Source organism: Triticum urartu, chromosome 7A, assembly GCF_056163025.1.
Source record: "Triticum urartu cultivar PI428250 chromosome 7A, HENAU_Tu73, whole genome shotgun sequence".
In the NCBI taxonomy this organism is placed as follows: Eukaryota; Viridiplantae; Streptophyta; class Magnoliopsida; order Poales; family Poaceae; genus Triticum; species Triticum urartu.
The window spans coordinates 685,479,604-685,489,894 of NC_141879.1; positions in this window are offsets into that span (position 1 = coordinate 685,479,604).

A 10,291-nucleotide genomic window follows, 5' to 3' on the forward strand; every position below is an offset into this window, starting at 1 on the left:
CCAAGTTAAAAGAGCGTTGTCGTTGAGGCCACCCCGAACCCTTAAAGCATTGTTGAGGCCACCACAAACGCTTGAAGCGTTGCCGAGGCCACCCCGAACCCTAGAGAAGCGTCGAGGCCAGGCCACTAATATGATTCCTTATTGTGCTTAGCTAGCTAGTTCTATGTTTGCCACTAATATATCCATCTGTCATGTTTGAATAATAATTGTCATGTTGTAAATATTTGCATAAACTATGGATCCGCACCCCCGAGATGAAGCAACAGAAGCGGTGTTGGGGAAGATAATCGCACACGGAAGTGATGCCGTCTTGTCGTTTCTCAACGACACATGCACCGATGGTCTGGAAAGACAGGATGAAGAAGCAGGCTACGACGATGATCAAACAATGGAGGAGGAAGGACACTGTGATGATGGCTCTGGTGACCGAATGGAGGGGGAAGGACACCGTGATGACGGCTCTGGTGACCGAATGGAGGGGCAAGGACACCGTGATGACGGCTCCGGTGACCGAACGGAGTCCGACCAGGTATATATATTAATTAATTAAGCATGTGCTAACTATAGCTAATTGATGCATTAATTGTTTTTGGTATGTACACATATTAACTCTCTTTTTTTTCCTTCTTTTCAAGCCCTCCGGATCGAGCAACACTTCGGTAACGAGACGAGGCCCGAAGAGAAAGTTGCGCGCGGATGAAAGGTACACGATCATCGAAATTGATCGCGCTGGCCAACCGATTGAACCCCTCCGGACCAAGCAAAAATTTAATGCTCAGTGCGGGGTTCTAGTTAGGGATATGATCCCGATCAGCATCGAGCAATGGTTGAAGCCTAAGGACAAAGACTCTCATGTGTCTTATGTCAGCGATAGGCAGAAAGCTGATCTTTGGACCGCGCTGCAGGAAAATTTCAGCTTCTTGCCAGAGGAGGATCCGAAGAATCCAGTTAAAAAGCCAATGATCAAGGCTTATGCTCTTAAGAAGATGGCTGAGCTATTCAGGAGGTGGAAGAATGAGCTGAAATCATCGTTTGTCGACCAAGACAAGACTCTAGAATTCATCGGCTGATTTGAGAAGATCAAAGATCAGTGGCCCGCATTTGTCACCAAAAAGAAATCTGAGAGAGCAGCGAAGATGTCAGCGACAAACAAGAAAAATGCTGCAAAGAAGAAGCATCACCATCGCACGGGGTCAGGTGGCTACCTGAAAGCCCGGCCGTTGTGGGACAAGGCTGAGAATGACCTCATTGATAAAGGGATCGAACCAGAGACGCGACACTGGCCAGACCGTTGTAGAACTTGGTTCTTCGGGGTTGGGGGAAAATTGGACCCTGTAACAGGGAAGTGCGTTTGGACCAACGAGCAGCTGAACACACCCATCGAGAAGCTTCAGGAGTATATCGAAAAGGCGCAGCAAGGGGCGTTCGTTCTGGACAGAGAGAACGACGAGCTCACTGAGGCCCTCAGAATCCTGAGCACCCCGGACGGACACGAGGCATGCCAGGCTCCCTTTCGTGGAAGGCTGGATTTTCCGACGCAGGCGGTTACAAACGCCGGGAGAGGAAGAAGAAAAAGGAGTTGACCCAACTACAGGCGCTGCACGCAAGGGTACAAGCGCTAGAGGAACGAGACGAGGCCCGCAGCACGCGACCTGCCGAACCTGCTACACCCGAAGCTACCCCGCCATCTCAGCAGAGAAGCAGTATGGCTTCCATGGAGCTGCTTCAGGAGCCTGTCTTCACGACTCCTGCTAGTTACCCCGTGGATGCTATCACGGCGTCTCAGAATTGCTACCTTATTACGAAGTGGATGGAACTGAAAGTCAAGGCGGCTGTTGGCTCTGTTGCACCTCCTGAACCTGGCGCAACTTTTCACTGCCGGCCGATTCCAAAAGAATATGCTAGGATGATGGTGGATGAAATCACAAAAGGATTTGAGGTCCTCCAGTGTGACCACCCTATGGGTGACGGGGAGACTCGGCTGGGTTCTTGTCTGAAGACTCCATGCCTATGGCGGAAGGAGCTCATCAACCTTCTGAACTGGACGCCTCTGCCTCCTCCTCCTCCTCCTCTGGCGAGTCAGGGAACTCCGCCTCCTCCTCCGACGAGTGATCAGGGCACTCAGCCTCCTTCTCTGACGCGTGGCGGCACTCCGCCTCCTTCTCCGCCTGCGCTGGCGCGCCCGAGTAGCCACCAGCCTCCTCCTCCGGCGCGTGGCGGCACTCCGCCTCCTTCTCCGCCTGCGCTGGCGTGCCCGAGCAGCCACCAGCCTCCTCCTTCTCTGCCTCGCCAGCAAGGGCGGAAGAGACCCGCCGCCGCCCCGGCTGCTCCGGCGCGTCGTAGTCCTTCTCCTCTGCCTCATAAGCAAGCACGAAATAAGACAGCGCAGCCGCTCCGTCTGCTCTGGTGTCTAGCAGTACAGCCAGAGGCGGGAGGCAATACAGATTCGGTCCACCTCTCAAGCCTCTAGAGAAGTTACCATACGAGAGGACCGTGGAATAAAACGTGAAGATCGTGGAAAAAGAAGTGAAGGACTTCTTTGAAGGGGTGAAAGCAAAGAGACATCCACCTCCGGAGGAGAAGGTAGACCGAGTGAAAGCAAAGCGCACTATCGATGCCCTGAGTTAACCACCAAAGTCTCCGCTGAAAAACAACTATGAGCGCATTACTGCAAAGGTATATATCAAAGCGAAGCGATCGGGAAATACTATCAGTGATCGAAGGTTAGCAGAACGATGAGTTGGGAAAAAATGGCCAGCTCGGCGAACAAGCGGACCAATCGTGCCCCCCACTCAAGGTGTCTAGCGATATCGTCGCTAATGATCGAGGGATGGTGCCCGGTTATAGCAATCTTGAAGATTACCCGCCCGACGATGTACATTATGATTTGTTGGAGGTGGAAGAACACGAATACCATTAAGGGAAGCCTCTTGTCAAAGATGAAAAATCTCTAACAACGATGATGCAAAGATTCCATGATTGGTACATGAAAACCTGCAGAGAGTCTGGGGGCACGGATACTTTGTATCTAAATGTTAAAGAGGAGCACGACCTCATTGGAATTGATTTGTTGACTGTTCCATTTGAGGAGTTCTTCCAGTGGTTCAATCAAAAGGCCCTCGATAAATTAACGGTCACTTGCTACTGTCTGTAAGTACTACTTCTGTCATTAAGTCTCTATATATAGCTCAGCTCTTTCATTGCATGTATATATGATTATCCTCACTATATTATGCAGATTGAAGATCGTCGAGTGCAGAAAAGCAGAAATGTATGATATTGGGTTCATTAACACAAATCTCATAGATCAATTTGAGGTTGAAAAGAACGCCGATGATGTTGAGGCCAACTTGCTCAAATCATTGATAATAAATCAAAACAAAGATAAAATACTCTTTCCTTACAACTTCGAGTGAGTGTTACTGTCTTGTGCATATTCGGTTTCCCTTATTACTCGAGCGAGGTTAAAATAATGTAATTGATGAGTTATGCATGCGTGCGCAGCTTCCACTATATTCTCCTGGAGATTAAGCTTGAGTAGGGACTAGTAACCGTCTTAGACTCGAGACGAAAATCTCCCGAGACCTATGCGGACATGACTACAATGCTCGAGAAGTAAGTTCAATCAATCATTATCGCACCATATCGGCAAATTTTTGTTCATTTCCTGATATCAAGTAATTGTTTTCTTTGTCTCGCAGGGTTTGGAAAGTATTCACCGCACAAGCTCCGGGACTGCCGAAGGAGCTGCGATGGACATGCCCGAAAGTAAGTAGTACTAGCTAGCTAGTTCCACGCATCTCGATCCCGTTGATTCTAGCTACTTTCATCAATGCCATTTATAATGCTTCATTATCAGTTTAATTGCCCTCTATTTCTTGTAAAGTGCTTGTGGCAGGAACAAGGGAATGATTACTGTGGATACTACGTGTGCGAGTTCATCTACAATGTGACTTGCAAAGATAAGCGGGGCTACTCTAAAAGACAATTTGATGTGCGTAAGCAATAATATTCACAATTTCATTTTATTACACCATCATTTCTATTGAGTTTCATTCATATATATGTATTAACCCCCTTCTTCAAATTAGAAGTGGGAGATGCGGAATGAACTCCTACCAGAAGATCGCATGAAAGCAATTCAAGAGGAATTAGCAGGATTCTTTCTTGACCACGTCATCAATAAAGCCGGAGAATACCATGTGGAACTTGATTTCACATGCTAGGGGATTGTAACAGATCTTACATATTGTATATGTATGCAGCCAGTAGCGTCAGATAGATAATACGAAAACTTGTTGTTCGACCAATCTCTCGGAGAAGGAGAGGTCGATCACTTCTCTCGGTATGCATGACAAACTTCTGTACTTAATGGTTTCCTTCATTTCTTACTAGCTAGCGTGTCGAGGGCCTCTCTATACGTATAGTACGTAGCATCGACTAAGCACGGAGATAAGAGAGGACACTTCTCTCTATTAATTAATTAGCTACCTAACACAATATATGAAACACCGTAATTAACCATACAAAACCCCCAAATCCACCCCCCTTTCAGAAAAAAAAACAAAAACTCTAGCCCCTGAACAGCTGACGCGTGGATGCCTATTGGTCCCGGTTGGTGCCACCAACCGGGACGAAAGGCTCTCCTGCCTGGGCTCGCCACAGCGGCCACGTGGAGGCCCATCTGTCCCGGTTCGTATAAGAACCGGAACTAAAGGCCAAGGGCATTGGTAATGACCATTTAGTCCCGGTTCCGCAACCGGTACAGATGGGCCTTATGACCATTTAGTCTTGGACAGGATTTTGCTCCCAAGATGCCCATTAATCATAATCCTGGAGGAGCTGGATTCCAGGAGCTCAGTGATCCATCTATGACCGAATCCCCTTGCCGCAAGTATTTGTCGAAGCACCTCCCAATTGACACTGTCGAAGGCCTTTTGAAAATCAAGATTCAAGACAAACATGGCCGCTTCCGTTTTTTTGCTTGTTCTACTAACTCAGCTGCCAACACATAATTCTCAAGAATGTTCCTGCCCGGGAGGAAGCCAGACTGTAGTGGGTGTACCAGACTCGGTATTTGTCTCTGAAGCCTCATAGCAAGTACCTTAGAAGCTAGCTTGGGTAGGATGTGCACGAAGGAAATGGGTCTGAAGTCTCTGATATCCGTGGGGTTTTCCTTTTTTGGGAGCAACACGATGTGTGCAGTGTTGATATTGCGAAGGGGGGAGTTGTGATCATATAATTCATGGAAGAATTGCATCAAGTCGTCCTTCAACGTACCCTGGAAGTGCTTGTAGAACTCATTAGTGTACCCGTCTGGTCCTGGGCTCCGATTGTTGGGGCTTTTTTGGATTACTGATGCGACTTCACCCCATGTGAAGGGATCTTCTAGTGTGTTAAGAGAAGCATGTTGATATAGTCTGGACAGATTAACAGTAGGAAGGCAGGGAGATTCCTTCCCAAAAATGCTAGTGAAAAAGTCTGTTGATATCCCAATCTTTTCCTCCTCCCCAAAGAATTCCACTCCGTCCTTTATTAACATCTTAATCTTGTTCTTCCCGTGGTGGCAGTTTGCTGCAGCATGGAAGAACTTTGTGTTCTCATCACCGAGGGTGCAGCCCCGTATCTTCGCCCGGCGTCTCCATATACTTGCTTGCCGGAGAATCAGCTGTCGTGCTTTCTCATTCGCATGCTTCCTCAGAGAAGACTCAAGGTGAGACAAGCTTCTCCTTTCTTCCACGGCATCCATGTACGCAACAACGTGTTTGTAGTTTTCCAATGTGAGATGCAAAGGTGTTTGGTTGCGTCCCCATTTCCTTAGGGCTACTCTGGTCCTTCTTAGCTTGAAACTAAGGAGCGATGTTGCCGTGGCGAATGGCCTGGAGTCCCTGCTCCAACTGTCATTGATCAGGTCTATAGTTTCCGGGAGCTGCAGCCAATAGTTCTCAAAGCGGAAAAGAGAGCTCCTGAGTGTATCCGTTGAGCATTCCGGACATATATGGACGTGATCTTAAGTTGTTGCTGTCAGGTCAGATGCGGTGGTGTTCAGAAAGCCCAGGTTCTAATCGGCGTTTGCCAGCACTTTATCTAGCTTTATCAGAGTTGGTTGTTCTCTTTTGTTCGACCAGGTGAAATATCTATTCGCCACCTCTATATTGTCAAGAGCTCTCTCTCTGATCCATGAATTAAACAGGTCCATCAGCACCCAGTTCTTCCTTCCCTGTGATTTTTCGTGTGCAAACCGGTACATGTTGAAGTCACCAAGCATGATCCATGGTCCCTGCACTTGCGCTGCAACTTGATCTATGACTGTGAAGAAATATGCTCGCTCATTCTCCTGGCACGGTGCGTAAACGGTAGACGGAGTGAAGCTGTCATTGTTGCTTCTGGACTGGAAGAGTGCAGTGATGCAAAATCTGTATCTGCTAATCTCAGTGGCCCTGAAAACATTCTCCTCCCAGGCAACCAGCAAGCCTCCTAAGGTTCCAGAAGCTGGCATGTGAATGAAAGACTTGTGGATGGAGGGGAGGAAAGAGGTTGCCTTCATCGCGTCGATCTCCTGCAGCTTGGTCTCCTACAAACAAAGGACATTTGATCAACTGGACAGGAGTGCATCCTTGACTAGCGTACACTTGTTAGTATCACCAAGCCCTCTAACGTTCCAACAAGCGATCCGCATTAAGTTATGTGTGTGGCTCCAGGCAGTAAAAGAAGATGAGCAACAAGATAAGCTAAGGACTGACATTTGATTAAGCATAGGCTCTGGCGAGCATACAAGGTTTGGCATGCGGAATAACAGGAAAGGGAAATATGAAACACAATCCAGATACAATGCCCATCGGGCTACAAACTAGGATGCAGAGCTACTAGAGTAAACGGACACCAAAAAGGAAAAGGAAACATGGAGGGGGAACGATCCTTGCAGTTCCAGTAGTCAACTGTCTGTCTAGCCATGGGTAGACCTGGAGGACTCAGATGAAGCAGGGGAGGATGGCCCTGCGCCCGCTGTGATGTCGCTGAAGTTCAGGTTGCAGCAACACGCAAGCAGCTTGGCCTTGCCCCTCGTGACCGGCCTTGGAGTGCTCTAGAGGGGTAGCTCGACGATCGAAGCCGCCGTCGGGTTCTTGCTCTTCTTCTTGCCTGTCGAGAAGCGGCCGCTCACCTCGCTCCCCGAAGGGCTAGCAGAGGCCTTGCGCTTGGATGCACGCTTGACAGGGTCCATGCGCACCCCATCATACAGCTACTGGATGGGTGAGCTGTGGCAGGGCAAGGCACGCGGGGCCGAATCCGCCACATCTGCCCCCCCCCCCCCCCCCCCGTCCGTTGCCGGCAGCATGGCGAGCGGCTGCGGCTCGGCGGGCGGCTTCTGCTCTGCGGACGGCTGTGTCGGCGCTTCCTCGACGAAGGGGCCGTCGGAGATGGTGATAGCCGCCGGTTGTAACAGCTGCATAGTCAGTGGGGTTGGCCTCCGGTCGGCGGCGAAGGGCTCAAGCTGTGGTGCTCTGCAGGAGCAGAATCTTGTGGCTATCTCGATAGGCAGGATAGCACAGGCGCCATCCTGCATATCAGTGCAGGCCATTGGAGAGAGGAATCCTGACGTGAGCATCCCAACAAAAGGGCCAGGCACTGGGCGGATGGGCCGCGTGCAGATGGGCCGTGCAGTAAGCACCTGGTGGGCCTGAATCCGGATCTGGGCTAGAGGTGACTTGGTGGCTGGGAAAGGAGGCTTGCCTGCCAATGATAGGAGAGGCCCAACATCTGGGATTAGAGAACTAGGGACGAACGGCTTTGGCGGGTGCTTGCACTCAATAGCTGGTAGGAGAGGTAGGGTGCAGGAACAGAATTCCCCTGATAAGGTTTTGGGCCAGAGCTTGAATAGGATGGACCGACAAGTGTGGTGCTCGATAGAGCCGACCGTGAGGTCAAAGCAGATGAAATGGCTCTGGTCACTTGCCGGACTGACAATCACCACCCCTGAGGTGGCCCGATAGTTGCTCATCTTGATGGAGAAAGTGAAGCTCAGCATGTCAGGGTCAAAGGCCACCTCAGCATGGGGTCATCTGACCTCGGTAGCTATGAGCTCGGGCTTGAGGCAAAGACGATCATCGTCCTCATGGGCTATCTCTTGGATGGTGGGGATGGCGAAGGTGTCGCACTTGCGAAGTCTAGGCTTGGCAACTAACTTGAGCATGGCGATGGAGTCACCAAAGGTAGCATAGCCCGGGTACTGGAAAGCGCAGAATGCTCGGTCGGCCATGCTCTCATGGACCACTCGTGTGGCGCGTGGGTTTGCATGCCCACGTCGCAGGCCACGAGTTGGAGCATGGTCACCATTTTCAGGGGGGAGGTTATGGTTAGGGTTTGGTGGGGAGGAGGGGGCGCCTAGCGTGCGTGCCACGTCCCAGACTTCATTGATGAGGACGTCGGCGTAGATGCCGATGCCGTCTATGCGGTGGAAGGCAAGGTGGTGGGGGATGTGCTGCAGGGCTTCTACTTTGGCGAGGACAAGGATGCATGAGAAGTCGTTCCCATGGAGGCATGCGTGCCCCAGCCCTATCAGGCTGGCGAAGCCGGCAATACTAGCCATCACTCCACGGCGATCCTAGAGCTCCAGAGGCAACTTCTCGAGGGATAGACTGACAATGTGGCGGAAGGCGAAGGAAAAGGCATTGTCTCCTGCATTGTGCGGCAGGATGTCGATGCTACGAGTGCCGGTCTCGATAGGACTCGCTCGCATGGCCGCAGCCTGCTCCTCCTCCCTAAGGAAAACTGCGTAAACAGTGCCTACAGCGCTCCCAGCATAGCGGACGACCGTGATGCCGAGCCGCTCCCTGAAGATGCGCTTGAGCCAGGGGAGGAAGCCAGGCATCAAGGGGGGGTGACGTTGACGAGGCAGCCAAGTGGATTTTGGTCAGGAAGTAGAGGGTAGTGAACGTCAAGGGAGATTGGACGACCTCGGATGACATGCTCCATGGGGGAAGGAGGTGCAGGAAGCAGGCGCGGGAGGGGGGGCTAGGGGCGTGCAGGAGGACGGGATGACTAGCGCGTTGTTGGAGAAGGGCGCCCGCTCCGTACCGCTATAAGTAGTCACGGAAGCAGAAGGTGGAGGAGCGGAACGGTGTGATGGATTGCATTGGGAGGAGATATGGCCCACCTGACGACAAGACCAGCACACTACAGGGTCACGGCAATCCTTTCTGCGGTGATCGAGCGACAAGCATCGAAAACATCTACGATGCAAATCTTTAGGCTTTGAAAGGCCCTTTACTACATTGGGCGCAATGCGACGTGCAGAGATCGCCTGATTCCGAGGAGGCAGGTTTGACAGCAGGGCGTGTAGGTAGGAATTATGAAGGAGAACAGGTGTGCCATTAGGTTGGTTCTCGCGTCCAGCGTCAGCAGATCCCCGACTAAGCGGATGTAATCTCTCCGCGTGCTGGAGGGGGGAGCGATCGGATTGGCGTGCATGCGCGGCTGTCAGCGGGTCCAAGGGGTTGGCAGGATTACGTCCGTGTTGAGCATGCAGCCATGCAGGCTCCACTACAGCGTGCCGCGGGAAAACCGGAATAGAGGGTTCCGGCTCATCGCCCGACGAGGCAGGAGAACGTTGCATGGTGCATGGGTGGGGGCCAAGCAGCGATGGGAGGGGCGGCCGTGCACGACTAGGAAGAATGCTGCATGACGGTCCCTGGCAGCCAAAGGACGGTCCGTACGTTGCGGAGAAGGACATGTCAAACGCTCCGCATCGCCAGACTCGCCTACGAACGATCTCCCATGCAATGCTGGCATGCGCCACTTGAAATTCAAACAGACCAACGGTCAACGGCCGCACCCGAAAGCCGGCCGGATCACCGCCGAACCAGTGGTGCAGCAGATGAGCGACGAACGCCGGTGTGCAGAAAACCCCAACAGTCAACACCTCAGCCAGAAGAATGGTGGCCCGCCGGGGTCCGGCGATCACCGAGACGGTGATGCAGCCATATCGTTCGAGCATGCACCTTTCAAACCTGACCCCCTCTTCGTCAGGCGGCTCCATGACGCTCGCACAGCGAGCACCGGTGCGCCCAAGGCAGCAGAGGAGTTAGAGAACTGGAGCAAGGATCGGACAGAGAGAGGATCAAGAACCCTAAGATGCGTTCGACACTCGGGCAAAGATGAACAGACCTAGCTAATGCAAAGACGAACAGACCCTAACTAATGCAAGCAAGCAGAGCCACACCCGGAAGGGAAGCTAACGAGGAAAAAACATAAGCCAGCGAGGAGCAGAGATGCAAGAGCCCTAAACCCTAAC